This window comes from Symphalangus syndactylus, chromosome 23 (genome assembly GCF_028878055.3).
Source record: "Symphalangus syndactylus isolate Jambi chromosome 23, NHGRI_mSymSyn1-v2.1_pri, whole genome shotgun sequence".
Lineage (NCBI taxonomy): Eukaryota > Metazoa > Chordata > Mammalia > Primates > Hylobatidae > Symphalangus > Symphalangus syndactylus.
In genome coordinates, this window is record NC_072445.2 from 41,636,320 (window position 1) to 41,652,823 (window position 16,504).

Sequence of the window (16,504 nt, forward strand, 5' to 3'; positions counted from 1 at the left end):
GACAGTCTTGCAAGATCAGGTGTCTGGAGCGCAGGCACACCTGGGACAGTCTCAACAATTTCTTCCCTAGTGTGCAAGTCCCTCCCCCAATTCCTCATTAGCTGAGGACTACAGGGTTATAGTCTTCCTGGGCATCGCCTATTGGTAGTTGGATTAAGACTTCAAGTGTGTTCTTTAGGGTCTTTTTGCTGCATTTTTTGCTGCATTTTGTTGCAGCCCATAATGCATGGCGACTGTCTCAGGACTCTTTAAACATTTGACTTATGGCCCTATTGGCTGCACTTAGGTGATGGCAAGCTAGCCCAAACTAAATTCTTTGGTGAGGTGGGGAGGGGGATCACTGAGGGGCTCCCGACCAATAGGCTCCTGGACACTGGGTCAAAGGGAAAGCAGGAAGGAGGGGATTGTGTCTTAGTATATTTTGCTTCTTTATCTCTTTGTTTCCATGTGGCCTGGTTAAACATATTCTAAGGCACTTATGAAAATGAACCATCACATGTAGGTTATTTTTTAGACTTACCTCCTCTTTTTCTTTTTGCCCTTTTTGGTCTTATTTTCACTTAGATATCTTTGTTTATTAACTGTTCTGGAAGTTTTTTACTTTCTTCATTATAGGAGGAGAAGTTTAGTTTGGCTTTTAATAATAGTAAATCATTCTGTTGGGACATTAGGGGCATTTGTTTACCAATAGCTGCTTTAATTAACCTTTGTGTTAAACCCTTCACACAAGGGATGATACAACATCCTATGGGTGTTAAGACCCCAGCCATAATTACGAGAGATGTAAGAATTGAAGCTACCATTCCTTTCCATTTTTCAAACCAACCTTCTAACCAGTTAGTAAAATGGGTCATTTACTCCTGTGTTTTCTGTCAGCTCATTGACTAGAGTTGTTAGTCCCTGTAGTCCCTTTATGATGGTTCCATTTGGGGCCGCATTGTTGTGAATGAAAGTGTCACATTTTCCACCCAGCATATCACATGTACCACCTTTCTCTGCTAATATTATGTCCAGTGCAATTCTGTTTTCCCAAGCCATTTAGCTAGTGGCATTTAGTTGTCTGGCTACTCCCTTAAGGGCATTTTGAGTGTAATTGATGAATCTTTGCTGATTGTAAGACATGTAATTAATCCAATTTACATTCTTGTTAATAGTTGACCACCAGAAAAGTGCTGACTCAAATCTAGCAGGTATTTGGTTTCGTGCTTTAAATTTATTAAGCACTCCTCTAGGTATTCTTATGGAGTTTAGATAGATAGATAGATAGATAGATAGATAGATATGCAAAGCTTTCATCCACTGTTCCAGAAGCCTTGTGTGTATGTGTGTGTGTGTGTATATATATATATATGTATATGTATATGTTTGTATATATATATATATATATATATATGGGTTAAAATAAATTGCTGGCCGGGTGCGGTGGCTCACGCTTGTAATCTCAGCACTTTGGGAGGCCGAGGCGGGCAGATTACGAGGTCAGGAGATCGAGACCACGGTGAAACCCCGTCTCTACTAAAAATACAAAAAATTAGCCGGGCGTGGTGGGGGGCGCCTGTAGTCCCAGCTACTCGGAGAGGCTGAGGCAGGAGAATGGTGTGAACCTGGGAGGCGGAGCTTGCAGTGAGCCGAGATTGCGCCACTGCACTCCAGCCTGGGCGACAGAGCGAGACTCTATCTCAAAATAAATAAATAAATTAATTAATTGCTAAATTACTCTGATCTCGATGAGCTTGTGTATTTTTAGCTATTTCATGGAATGCCAGGGTGAACGGGATGGCCAATTGTACTAAAGCACAAGTCCCGGTCCAATTGGATGGTAACAAGTTACGGAGGTTCCTTTTCTCGAAATACCACCAGATATTTGCTGGGGTATATGGAGAGCTGAGTGGTTGCCACAGTCTAGGTTACCAGTGACATTTAGTATGTGGGTGCAGGTTGAGATTTTTCACACGGGTTTATCGAACCTCACCTTCTGTCTAGAGAGAAAACAGGAGTGATTTATATTCCCTATAGAGAATGAGGGGATTGCTTTAGGATCCGATCTCTGCAAAGTGGGAAAGTGCAATGACAGACATTTACAAGTCTTATTTCCCCATGCATCCTTGTCTTGGTATAGAGCCAACATGCAACACATTCCTTTGGGATTACTATTCCATCCAAGGGGAAATGGAACCACCTGTGCCTGAGGTTGACCAGCAGCACATGCACAACAGTTACTTTTATTGAGGGCTTGTGCTGAAAATTTCACCCATTTAACCCAGGCATTTATGTCTCTATATCCTGTTTTAATTTTTAAAGTCTGCCTTAAGTCAGTTACTTTAATTATTTTTACTCTCTTAGGGTTATTGTTTGGTGGGTTAAAGGAAGTTAATGGGACCAGGAGTTATAGTAATTCTGGGTGGGCTTGGGGTAGAGTTGGTGACTAACCTAAAAGCTAACCGTTCTGCGAGATTCCTTTTTGAGATATTTATTTTTAATTTATACCGTCAAAGTTTCTAGTTTAGTGTAGCTGGGTTGTTTATAGTAATTAATATAGGATTGCACTTTAAATTTTTACAGTTAGGTGGCGTGTGGTTCTTATACAATACTTAGGTTTCCTTTCACCCCTTGTGTTAGGATTAATTCTAACCATATCAGCCCCCAATGATGGAGCCTTTTAGGTTTTCCTTAGAATTAGCTTCAAGGGTTTCTTAGGTGATCTATACACTTCCAATTTACCTTCCTTCTGTTTTTTTTTTTTAACCAGTTTCTTGACCCGAGTGTAATGTGTCCACCCCTGATCAGCTGTTTGTACAGCTGCCTCACTTGATAGGGACCTTCCCAGCTTAGGTGGAGCTTGTCTTCTTTCCAAGTCTTAATTAGCACTGAGTTGCCAGGCTGGAAGTGGTGAACTGTGAACTCAAGAGGTGGGGTTTGTGTTACAAGTTCTTTTAACCTAAGTTGTTTCCTGGGAGTTCACACAATTCCCACACACTTGTTTAGCCAGGGTATACATTTCTATACACCCATAATTCTTTAGTATTTCATCACACATGGCCTGGGGACCCCAATGACTTCCCTTAGGCAATATAGATATTAGATTTTTTATTATGGGTTTATTATTTCTCTTCCATCAGGGAGCACTCACCTTCCATTCTTAGTTTGAGTGGCTCCTATCTTGCCTAGCTTTTCCTCCTCTTTTGAAAATTGGGGTTTTAATATCGCCTTAGGGATATCTTGGCTGAACAGTTTAAATTTTTCCTCCAGGGAGACTTGCTTAGCAGCCTTATCTGCAAGCCTGTTCCCTGCAGCTTCTATAGCGTTTCCTTTCCGATGGCCATTTGCATGAACTATGGCTATCTCTGCTGGAAGCAGGAGGCTTTCTAAAACTTGTTCCCCATGTACCAATTCTTTTGCCCTGCTGTTTTCTAGGCCCTGCTCTGTCTAGATTTTGTCAAAGGTGTGTACTACTTTATAGGCATATTTGGAATTACTATATATAGTGTCTTCTTGGTCTTCTAGGAGCTTTAGGGTCTGGTTGACAGCATATAATTTACAGGATTGGGCTGACCAGTTATTGAGTAATTTAACTTTTTCACATAAGGATTGTTTCTTCTTATTAGTGAACAGCACAGCCATTGTGTCTTTTACCATTTATTACTCGGGATGACTCATTCACAAACAACCTCATCCCATTATGTAGTAGAGTTTCTTTAAGGTTTGTTAGTAACTTTAGTTTGATACTCTGTGATATCTAAACAGGTATGGTCTGAGGCCTTCTTATTCTCCTCTCCTTTTCATAAGAAACTGGCTGGCGTTAGTTTAGGCACCTCCCCAGGGCCCACTGACCCCAAGAGGAACTTGGGGAGGCAAGGGACTGACCAGCTGGCATCCCAGAGTGCCCTTAGCGGGGCCCTGCTGGGTTTGGCTTTGGGCCAAGAGCTGCTGGTTTGAAGAGCTGCCAGCCTGTGGAGCCTTCCCTGATGGGCACTCTCATTAGCAAAGGCATTTCTGGCTCTGCCCTCCCTTCGTTTTTTTTGTTTTTGTTTTTGTTTTTGTTTTTTTGCTTCAAAGGTACCATTCCTCCCCCTGGCAGGCCTAGAGCTGCACTGTTTGTGTTTCATGCAACCCCCACTGGTGACCCAGCAACTGCAAAGCGTCTCCAGTTTGTCCCGCCCTGGGAGGGGACTTAGTGGCTTTTCCTCCTCCTTGGCTGCAAGAATCCTCCCCTGGCCCAGCCAGACTCTGGGAAACAGAACTTTTATACATTCCACCTTAAAGCATTTTGGCAGACTTTTCCCCAGCACGAGCTCTCTCTACTTCAGGGATTACAAACTGGCATCCTCTTTTGCCTGTATTGGGTTTTTAAGTTACTTGAACTGATTATCAGCATTTAAAAATTATATTTTACATAAAAAGTCAGAATTTTGTCCTCTGACAAAGCAGACAATCTGGCAACACGGGGCTGGCACTGTAAGAACAGCTGAGCAGCTGCCACAGTTCCCTCCCACTCCAGCAGCCCTCCTGTTTATTATTTGCTGGCCCTGTAGTCATGTGAGTTTACAACCCTAGTTCTGATTTTCCTTATGTAGTGCCCCCAGCCCTTCTGCAGCCTTACTGACAGCTAACTGCCCCTGCTGGCCTTATAGCCTCTCAGTAAAACAACAACAAAACCTTAATGTCATCTTATTCATTTACTCTTCCATAACTTGAATCCTTTTGACCACCTCCTTATAAACAGCCATCTAGTTTTTGCTGTAGGCAACCCATTATACCTCAAGCAGCCTGATCCTAAACTCTCTTCCACATCCCTTTCTCACTTGCATCCATCCCCCAGTTCCCAGGCTCTGTCGTTCCTCGGTGGCCACGCACTGCATGCACCCTTTCCCTGCACCTCCTTGTTGCTTAAGTCCCCAGAAACTTCCTCCAGCCCTGCCAACCTCTCCACATTCTCTCACTTCGTCTTGTACTCTTTTTTCCTTTTACATTATTTGTCTCCCCAGTTTTACCTTCTGTGTTTCTCTTTGATCTCTGTCTCTTTCAATCTCTCTCGCTAATTTGCCTCTTCTATTCTCTCTCTGTCATCCCATGTTTCCTTTCTGTCTCACACTCAGCTTCTTCCTCTTTCTCTCTCTGGGCATCAGCCGAGCCGTGCTGTGCCCTGGCTCCCCTCGTCTGTCTGCAAAAACAGGCAGCTCTGCGGAAATGACTCAGCAGTAACCTTTATCAGCAGTTTTAGAAGCCATCTGCCACACACAGCTGTGCCGCTGGCTCTCTCTTCCTTCAGGTATAGCAGCTTAACTCTCTCTCTCTTTCTCTCACACACATACACACACACACACACACACACACACAAACTTTCTGAGCTTCCCTCAGTATTTCTTTAATCGGTTTTTTATTCCATCCGTTAATCTTCTGCAGTTTCTTAGTAATATTACATCAGCTTTTAGTTACAAAATTAATCTTTAAAAGGCCTTGCCCTACTGGGTCCTCTGGATTTAATCCTGAATATTTTTTCACTTGATCCCTGAGCTTCTGCAGAAATGCAGAGGGAGTCTCCTCTTCTTGTTGTTGGATCTCGAATGCTTTTGGGACATTTTGTGTCCTAGGGGTGGACTGCATAATCCCTCTAATTATTAGCTCCCTAAGGTCTTGCATCTGGACCCGATCCCTGGGGTCATTATTATCCCATCCAGGATCTGCATTTGGGAATTTCTGCTTAGCTGGCAGGACTCCTTACCCAGGAGGATGCTGCTGTCCCTCCCAAATGATTATGGCTGCCCTTCTAATTATTCCCCTCTCTTTCCCAGTAAACAGAATATTCATGATTGAATTATCTCATCCAAGTATAAAAATTGGGTTCTAAAAATTGATCCAGGTGTTCTGCTAAACTGAGGGGATCTTCCGAGAGTGGCCTCATTTCCTTTTTAAAATTCCTAACCTCAGTACTGTTAAAGGCACACTTACATATCCAATTTATTATTATTATCATTATTATACTTTAAACTCTGGGATACATATGCAGAACATGCAGGTTTGTTACATAGGTATACATGTGCCATGGTGGTTTGCTGCACCCATCAACCCATCATCTACATTAGGTATTTCTCCTAATGCTATCCCTCCCCTAGCCCCCTACCCTCAGACAGGCCCCAGTGTGTGATGTTCCCCTCCCTGTGTCCATGTGTTCTGATTGTTCAACTCCCATTTGAGTGAGAACATGTGGTGTTTGGTTTTCTGTTCTTGTGGGTCTCTCCCAGAGAACACGTAGCTGATGGTTTCCTGACAATGATGGTTTCCAGCTTCATCCATGTCCCTGCAAAGGACATGAACTCATCCTTTTTATGCCTGCGTAGTATTCCATGGTGTATATGTGCCACATTTTCTTTATCCAGTCTATCATTGATGGGCATTTGGATTGGTTCCAAGTCTTTGCTATTGTGAACAGTGCCACAATAAACATATGTGTGTGTGTATCTTTATAGTAAAATGTTTATAATCCTTTAGGTATATATCCAGTAGTGGGATTGCTGGGTCAAATGGTATTTCTGGTTCTAGATCCTTGAGGAATTGCCACATTATCTTCCACGATGGTTGAACTAATTTACACTCCCACCTACAGTGTAAAAGCATTCTTATTTCTCCACATCCTCTCCAGCATCTGTTGTTTCCTGACTTTTTAATGATCGCCATTCTAACTGGTGTGAGATGGTATCTCATTGTGGTTTTGATTTGCATTTCTCTAATGATAAGTGACTATGAGCCTTTTTTCCTATGTTTGTTGACTACATAAATGTCTTCTTTTGAGAAGTGTCTTTTCATATCCGTTGCCCACTTTTTGATGGAGTTGTTTGTGTTTTTTTCATGTAAATTAAGTTCTTTGTAGATTCTGGATATTAGCCCTTTGTCAGATGGACAGATAGCAAAAATTTTCTCCCATTCTGTAGGTGGCCTGTTCACTCTGATGATAGTTTCTTTTGCTGTGCAGAAGCTCTTTAGTTTAATTAGATCCCATTAGTCAATTCTGGTTTTTGTTGCCATTGCTTTTTGTGTTTTAGTCATGAAGTCTTTGCCCATGCCTATGTCCTGAATGGTATTGCCTAGGTTTTCTTCTAGGGTTTTTACAGTTTTAGGTCTTATGTTTAAGTCTTTAATCCATCTTGAGTTGATTTTTGTATAAGGTGTAGGGAGGGGGTCCAGTTTCAGTTTTCTGCATATGGCTAGCCAGTTTTCCCAACACCATTGATTAAATAGGGAATCCTTTCCCCATTGCTTGTTTTTATCAGGTTTGTCCTAACATTGTTCTAATTCTTTCCTCAATTTGCATAAGGATTTAAGGGAGATTGGGTTTAGCTCCTTCATGATCTCCTAAATCCTTTTCCTCCGACCTTCCTTTTGTCCCCTGATCTCCCTGTCCTCTACTTTGTGAATGTATAGGGTGTAGGGCAAGCGTGTTAGGGGATCCCAGGGCTTTTCACTGGGTGAGGGCTCTTTACTTTGCTCTTTTTATTTCTCTTCAAGGGGGAACATGGGGGTCAATTCACTAATCCAACAAACAGCATAACCCATCGCCTCTTGTGAAGATGGGGCTTTATCATTCACATAGAGAATTAAACTTGGCATATACAGTCCTTATTTGAGCTAAACTTAGGCCAAAGGACTGAAGGCTAATGAATGGGCTTTTTAGGCCAGATAAAACAGCAATACGTTATTATTTTTTGTTTTTCCTTATTTCAGGTTTTCTAGTTATTTTTGAGTCAATTTTGGCAATTTCTATCTTTATATGAATCTGTCCGTTTTATCTAAGTGGTCTAACTTATTGACTTCAGGTTTTTCAGAGTATTCACTTATAATGCTTTTTAATTTCTAAAGGGTCACCAGTGATAATCTCTCTTTTGTTCACAATTTTGGTAATTTATCTCATTTCATATCATCTCTGTTTTGACTGTTGGTCAAGAAAACAGACAGAGGTAGCAGATGGCTATGTGATTCTCTAGTGGGAAGGCTTCAATCATACATAGCTGGCAAGCCAGACTGATGCCAGCAACCCCAAAGGAGCTGCCAATGGATCTTGACAGGAAAGTCACTGACTCTGGATTGGGCTATGCTCAACCAGGGGAAGAGGTCAATGCTTCACGGGCTATGAAATAACCAGAAAAAAGGAGATTGCACCAATGTGGACTGCTGAGTCCCATTTCTTTACTCAAGAAAACACACTTTACAGCCTCAAATGGCCAACAATGCACAGGGAGATGTTCTCCTCAGAAGAAAACTTTGATAGAAAATTGAAATGGTCAGTTGAAGCATTGTTTGTCTAAACTGGCAATATAGTTGTTGGGCAATATAAACATAAAGGACTGGCTTTTGCATCTTCATAAATGTGCTCACTGTCCACATGGGTGGGGCTGCAAGAGTGACTCCTCTAGATAGCTTCCTCTCTTTTCCCTGATGGATTAGGACGATGCTGTTATGACTATACATACAATTCTTCTGAAGGGGAAAGGATGCTGGAATAATGACTACACTTCACCTCAAATTTCTTTTTTCATATGTGATGCAGTGGTACCAGGAATAGGGATGAAAATCAAAATGCCAGAAACAGGAATTATCTTTAAGCCAAAAACCATAACTATAAGAATTCCCAAGCAACTCAAAGATGGTGCTACGCCTTCATTTCATCTGGCAAAGTCAGGATTAACAGTAAATAGAGCTATATAGCCTGGTGGTCAGATGGCCCCCACTAGTTCCTTGCCTACATAACCTACCCTCTATGACCAAGAGTAGACCAAGGGAAGGCATGCTAGAATACTATTGCTGCCTGCAGTCTAGGCCAGCACAGCAGCCAAACCTGATGTCACCTCTAAAACTGGAAAAGACTGATATAAAGGAACAGAAGGAGGAATAGTGGCTGAGGGTAAGTGAATAAATCAAAGTGTTACGTAATGAGGAAAATTCAATATTAGCTTAATTCCTCAAAAGTGCTGTGAGCAAGAGAAGATATTGTCTCTTAGGTCAATTATACTGGGTGCCTAAAAGAGTGAAGCCATATGTCCCTGAGACCATTCTTGTTTTTGGAGCCTGGTAAGGTTGAATGGTGTCTGCAAACCTGAGTGACTTCATTCTGGGAGACATATTCATACGAGAGGATGGTAAACTGTTCTAATTTTGAATGACTGAATGAGACTCTGATAATATGCCAATACCTCTTTACTTTTGTAATCCTTTTCCTAGAAAAGATATGTGGTAAAAGAAAAGTGGGTAATCTGAGGTATAACAAAAACATTTAGTCTTTGTCCCTGGTTTCTCCTAAAAACCTTAGAATCTCTTGAGTGATAAGAGTTAGAAAATTGATGAGAGGACTCATGGCTGAGCGGACCCTGGATATCTTGAGAATGGGGGCTGGCTGCCAGAGACACACACCTGTGATGAGAGTGCTGTCTTATACCATTTTGTGTTGCTATAAAGAAATGTCAGAGACTGACTAATTTATATAAACAAGGTTCATGTGGCTTGGGATTCTGATGTCTGGAAATGTTTGAGCATTTGGTGAGGGCCTCAGGCTGCTCCCACTCATGGCAGAAGGCAAAGGGGAGCTGGTATGTGCAGAGATCACATGGTAAGAGAGGAACAGAGAGCTTAGGAAGTTGCCAGGCTCTTTTTAACAACTGGCTCTCTTGGAAACTAAAAGAGTAACAATTCATTCACTTCCGAGAGAGGACAGGATCTCTTTATTCATAAAAGATTGGCCCCCATGACCCAAACAGCACCCATTAGGCCCCACGTCCAACATTGGGGTCAGATTTTAACATGAGGTATCAGGGAGTAAATATTTATATCATTGCATTCTGTCCCTAGCCAGCCAGAGCTCATGTTTTTCTCCCATTGCAAAATACGATAATTTCCCAATTGTCCCAAATGTGCTAGGTTGTTCCAGCATCAACTCAAAATTCCAAAGTCTCATCTGAGACTCAAGGTAAGTCTCTATAGCTGTGAGCTTGTAAAGTTTTAAAAAGGTTATTTACTTCTAAAATATTAATACAAGAGTGGAAGAGACATTTCTTATATATTTCCATTCTAAAAGGAATAAATGGGCCAAAAGAAATGAATGCAGTGTCCTCACAAGGCTGAAACTCATCATGGAAGACGTTAAAACTTAAAGCTCTAAAATAATCTCCTTTGACCCTGTATCTTGAATCCTGAGCACACTGGTTCAAGTGGTGGGCTCACAATGCCATTTGCAGCCCCACATCCTTGGCTTTGCTGAACATAACCCATACAGCTGCTCTCATGGGTGAAAATTGAATACCTATGGATTTTCCAAGCTGAGCTTGCACACTGCCAGTGGCTCTACCATTTAGTAGTCCTGGCATGGGTCCTGCTCCTGCAACTCCACTAGGAATTGTCCTGGATATTAAATTTCCCCTTTAAATATCAGTTCCAGTTTCAGATCTTTTTTTGCTCACACATATGTGCATAGACTATTACAAACAGGAGGCCAAATCTTGAATGCTATGCTGCTTAGAAATTTCTTCTATCAGAAGCCCTTAATCATCACCCTCATGTTCAAAGTTCCACAGATCCCTAAGGAGGGGGCAGAATGCCTCCAAGTTCTTTGCCAATGCATAATAAAAGTGACCTTTCCTCTAGGTCCCAGTAAGTTCTTCATCTGCATCTGAGACCTCATCAGCCTGGACTCTATTGTCCATATCACTGTCAGCATTTTGGTCACAACAATTTAACAAACCTCTAGGAAGTTCCAAGTTTTCCCCCATTTTCTTGTCTTCTAAACTCTCCAAACTCTTCCAACCTCCACCTGTTACCCAGTTCCAAAGACATTTTCACATTTTCAGCTACCTTTATTGCAGTACCCAACTTCTGATACCGATTTTCTGAATTATTCATTCTCAACTGTTATAAAGAAATACCTGAGACTGGGTAATTTATAAAGACAAAAGGTTTAAATTGGCTCATGGTTCTGCAGGCTATATGGAAATATGATTCTGGCATTTGCTCAACTTATGAGAGGGCCTCAGGAAACTTTCAATCATGCTGGAAGGTTAAGGGGAAGCAGGCACGACTTACAAGCCTGGAGTAGGAGGGAGAGAGAGCAAGGAGGTACCACACACTTTTAAACACCAGCTGTTGTGAGAACTATCACAAGAACAGCACCAAAGAGATGGTTCTAAATCATTCATGAAAGATCCATCCTCATGAGCCAACCACCTCCCTGAGGTGCCACCTCCAACCTTAGGGATTACAAGTGAACATGAGATTTGGGTGGGGACACAGATCCAAATGATATCGGGGTCATGGTGGACGTGAGGGTGGGCTGGTCTCCCCCCTTCTCACATGATACCAGGGATATAGACACATTCAGATGCCTTGGCAGAAAGAGAAGCCAGAGGCCCTTGAAGTCACAAAGGGGAGGCATGAACAAATCTTGCATCTCAGTCCCTCACAAGGCAGTCTTAGAAAAAAAATAGTCATGAACAAATTCAGGTCAGTCATAGTAAGTGGTGACACTGAACAGCCCACCACACCCTCAAGAATAGCAAATCTAAGTCTCCAAATTCTAGTTGTATCCCCTCTGCCCCAACTCCTCCTTCACTTCAGGCCATCTAAGGTGTCACTTTTACAAGCCTTGAGAGACACATCAGAGCCCTGGTACTTTCCCTGTTTGGGGTGGAAAGAAACAAAATCTGGTCAGAGCCCACAGGTGATGTGACTAAAGGAGGAATTGTGGGGTGGGTGAGCTCCCCCATGGGCTCCTGTTTACACTATCCCAAGGATCTCAGGATTCACTCTCCCACCCCTACCACACTTACATGTAGCCTGAGCATAGCTGCCTCCTTTTCCATCCGTGGAAAGAAAATAAACTGTGAGAGGCCAGGGAGGAAGCAGGGTCCTGAGATCCCAGAAGAGTTTCCAGAGCTGTGACTGCAGACCCAGGTCAGGATCAGGATACCCTAGGTAAGAGGATGTGTTGAAACTGGACTAATTGTCCTAGTGAGGTCTGTCCTCTGCGGGTACCTTCCCCTGACCTGTGTCTGCTGGGAGTCAGGTTCCCATGACTCCAATGAAGGTGATAAATTTGTCCTCCATTTTCACAAGTTCTTTACAGAAGAGTAAGTGTTGATAGACAGAGATGGTGCCTCACGACTAGGCAGGATACGAGCCAACTCCTATCTGGGGCTGGGAATCCACCAATGGAAGAAGGAAACTCGGAGCTCACCCCTTTCCTACCTGGGCTCTTATTCTTCCACATCACAGCAGTGACCACAGCTCTGGTGAAAACAGCACCAAGAACAACCAGGACAGTAATGATGCCCACGATGGGGATGGTGGGCTGGGAAGACAGCTGTAAGAAAGGAGGGGAACGTGAGGGGCCCTGACCATCAGGCCTCAAACCCTGACATTGCTGAAGGGCTGCAGAAGGGCTCCTAGTTCCCATGAGAGGAGACATGACCCCTCATCCCCCTCCTTACCCATCTCAGGGTGAGGAGCTCTGGCAGCCCCTAGTGCTGCACATGGCATGTGTATCTCTACTCCTCTCCAGAAGACACCACCACAGCTGCCCACTTCTGGAAGGTTCTGTACCCTGCAGGTCTGGTCTCCACAAGCTCTGCAGCCTACATTTGGTCCTCCCCATCCCACTACTGGGTCAATGTGATCTCCACAGGGTAGAAGCCCAGGGCCCAGCACCTCAGGGTGGCCTCATGGTCGGAGATGGGGTGGTGGGTCATGTGAGTCTTTTGGGGTTCTGAGGGGAAGAGTCAGAAAATTCAGGCACTTTGCATTCCTCATGGGACATTCCACCTCATGGGACCATCCTGAAAATTGACGGGACACCTGAAGTGGGGAAGGGAGCAACTCAGACACCAGTCTAGACATAGGCACCTGGGGCAATCTTCTATTCCTTAGAAAGTTCTAGTGTGTGAGGCCGGAACAGAGATTTCTGGTCCTGACCTGAGCGGAGGCCGAGGGACTCAAAAGAGCTGGAATCAGACCCACGAATACACATTGAGTGTGAGGCAGAGAACAAGGCCTGAGAGGAAAATTTCTGGTGCCCAAGGCTGCTGTGGGGACAAAGGGAACCGCTGATCAGTATTCCAAGGATTGTCTTCCCCTCCTTTCCCTCAGAGACTTCATCCTTTAATTGTCCCAGAGTGCAGGGCGGGCCCTCAGTCACTCTCTGGTATGGGATCTGAAAACCCAGGAGGACTCTTCCTCCTCAGGACAAGAGGGAGAGGGATGTTTTAGCGTTGGTCCCATTTTCCTTCTCTTCTTTTGGAATGTGACTCGAGGAGATCTGCAGGAGATCAGGGAGGCACCCCGTGGCCGCTGGTACCTGGGCACTGCAGCGTCTCCTTCCCATTCTTAAGGACTTTGCAGAGCCACTCCGCCCACCTTCCCTGCAGGTAGGTTTTGAGCAGCTCTGCATGTTCCTCCGCCAGGCATCTGAGCCTCCTTGTCCGCTGCAGTCCAAGAGCGCAGTTCCTGGTTTAGGACGAGGTAACTGGCGCCGTCATAGGGTATGTTCATACCCACTGAGGAGGCTGCAGTCCGAGTCCAGGTCGCAGCTGTGTACCCATTGGAGGGTGTGAGACCGTGGTCAGCCCAGGCCGCTGAGCCCCGCCTCAGCCTCGACCAACCCCCTGGTATTTGGGCCTGAACAGAAAATGGAATCCGGTATAGGCGCCTGGGGCTTTTATTGGGTGGAGGATCGCCGCTGGTCCCACAGCGGAGTAGCACAATCTTAGTAACAGTGTGTAGCACAGTACAGTGGGTAGCACAATCTTGGTAACCCCTGAATGATCACCAATCTAATTTGTAGAAGAGGTGATTTTTGGTCCCATTATATATAAGTGTGTCTAAACGCATTGCAGTTAGACTCACAAAGTTAAGTTTTACTTTCCCAGTCTGTGTATCTGTGACTCTGGTCTGTTGTATTTTAAAATTATCTTTGGTCGGGCGCGGTGGCTCACGCTTGTAATCCCAGCACTTTGGGAGGCCGAGGCGGGCGGATCATGAGGTCAGGAGATCGAGACCACGGTGAAACCCCGTCTCTACTAAAAATACAAAAAAATTAGCCGGGCGTGGTGGCGGGCGCCTGTAGTCCCAGCTACTTGGAGAGGCTGAGGCAGGAGAATGGCGTGAACCCGGGAGGCGGAGCTTGCAGTGAGCCGAGATTGCGCCACTGCACTCCAGCCTGGGCGACAGAGCGAGACTCCGTCTCAAAAAAAAAAAAAAAAAAAAAAAATTATCTTTATCTTATAGCCCTGAGTTTGTGTGCGCGAGTCCAAGACATCTCAAGACAAAGCACAATGTGTTACCGTATATTGCAACCAGGAGCCTGGACAGAATTTAATCACCTCAAATTTGCAAGTGCTCAATGCAGCCAAAGTGCCCTTCACCAGTGCTCAAGCACCGCCTTTATTTATTATTTAGTTAGTAAGTTAGTTAGTTATTTTTAGACAGAGTATCACTCTGTTGCCCTGGCTGGAGTGCAGTGACATGCCCATGACTCACTGAAGCCTCGACCTCCTGGGCTCATGCGATCAATGCTCCTCCTTCAGCCTCCAAGTATCTGGCACCACAGGCTTGTACCACCACTCCCGGCAAATTTTTCTTAAAAAAATATTTGTAGAAATGAGGTCTCCCTATGTTGCTTTGGCTAGTCTTGAACTCCTGAGCTCAAGTGATCCTCCTGCCTCAGCCTCCCAAAATGCTGGTATTATTACAGGCATGAGCCATAATGGCCATCTCATGCACCTGTCTATATTTATGAATTATTCACATCTAAGCTGTGTGCATATTTTTTTGGGACACTTGGTATTCTTTTCTAACCTGTTTATCATAAGGAGGCAATTAGTTATTAGACTGCCCCACAGAATGTATTAAAGACCAAGGTGCAAGTAACACTGTGCCAAGCTCTGAGGATAAATGGATTAAAAATCTATAAAACACTGTGTTTAAGTCTGAGAATTCTATTGCTTTAGAATTCTTTCTCTCTGTTCCTTTACCTCACCTCCTGCTTCTCCAGCCCTTCTGTCTGTCCCTGTCACCCATCAGGCCCTCCTCTCCCCTTAGTCTCTACTACTCTGCCACTACTGAATTGTGGCCCTAGCTCTGCCCCCTTGCCTCCTGCCCATGACTGTTCTCCCCACAATGGTCAGAAATCCTGCTAATGTGAGTCAGATTGTGTCATTTCTTCACTTAAAACACTCCAATGGCTCCATCTCACTCTCAAGAAGCCTCTAGAATGGAAGACACATGAGCACAGGGGCTTTGGGTTGTTTTGATCAAAGTTGTGTCTGCAGCATATAAAAGCATATCTGGCACATAGTAGGCACTAAGTTAATTTTCTTGAATGAATGAAATATGATTGTGTTAAAAATTGTATCACACAAAAATCACAAAATGAAAAATGCAAAGCAAGTTAGGAAACATTTGGTTTTATGCAATTACTATGCATATCAGTTCATAAATTCATTCCAGTGGAGAAAATGTCATATGCTTAGCTGTTGAATCTGTTTATGAATTTGCTGTTAGTACATAATGAATTACCACAAACTTAGTGGCTTAAAAGAGCACACATTTATTTATCTGCATTTCCTTCATCAGAAATCCAGGCCTAGTGTGAGAGTTCTTTGTTCAGGGTTTCACAAAGCTGCATCCTCATCTTAAGATTGGGTTATCCCCCAAGCTTATATAGAGCTCATTGGCAGAATTCGGTTTCTGGTAATTGTAGGACTAAGGTCCCTATTTCCTTCAGGCTATCAGAGTAGACAGTGGAAGGGCTTCTAATTCCTATTGGCCACCAGTGTTCTTTCCCCATGATCCCTCAATTTTCAAAGCCCACAGTGGAGGAAGCCCCTCACACTGAATCCCTCTCACACTGTGAGTCTCTATTCTCAGGAAGAACCCAGTCCTTTTCAGAGCTCACCTGATTAGGACAGTCCCAGCAGGATAATCCCCATCTTAAAGTCAACTGACGGGGGACCTGAAATATAACTGCAAAATCCCTTCACAGAAGCACCTGTATTAGTGTCACCTGAGTAACTGGGGTAACATGAGTAACCAAGGGTGGTTATTGGGGTGTCATCATAGAATCAGCCTAGCATAGCCTGGATCTTCCTTTTGTGTTTGAATAGAACATACAAATTGAAGGTAAAAAAAATAGATCGTTGTTAATGATAATAAAATATATCTTATATAGCCATGAAAATTCTTCTTAAATATTAAAAGCAAATGACATATTTAATATCTTATAATGAATTTAGAGCAAATGAAAAACTCAATGATTCATCCTCTCTTGTGAAGGCGTATTAGTTATTTACTGATGCATAACAAGTCACTTAAAACTTAGCAACTCAAATCAACAAATATTTATCATGTCCCACAGTTTCTAGTGGTCAGGAATCCAGGAGAGGTTTCTCGAAGTGCTTCTGGCTCAGGGTCTCTCACAACGTTGCAGTCTAGTTGTCATCCAGGGCTTTATCATCTGAGGGCTCAAATGGGG

General features: G+C 43.6%; 1 pseudogene; it reads right to left on the reverse strand.

Annotated features, from left to right (window-relative positions):
• Positions 1 to 11,586: 11,586 nt before the first annotated feature.
• On the reverse strand, positions 11,587 to 13,585 carry LOC129473153 (HLA class I histocompatibility antigen, A alpha chain-like; annotated as a pseudogene).
• Positions 13,586 to 16,504: the final 2,919 nt, after the last annotated feature.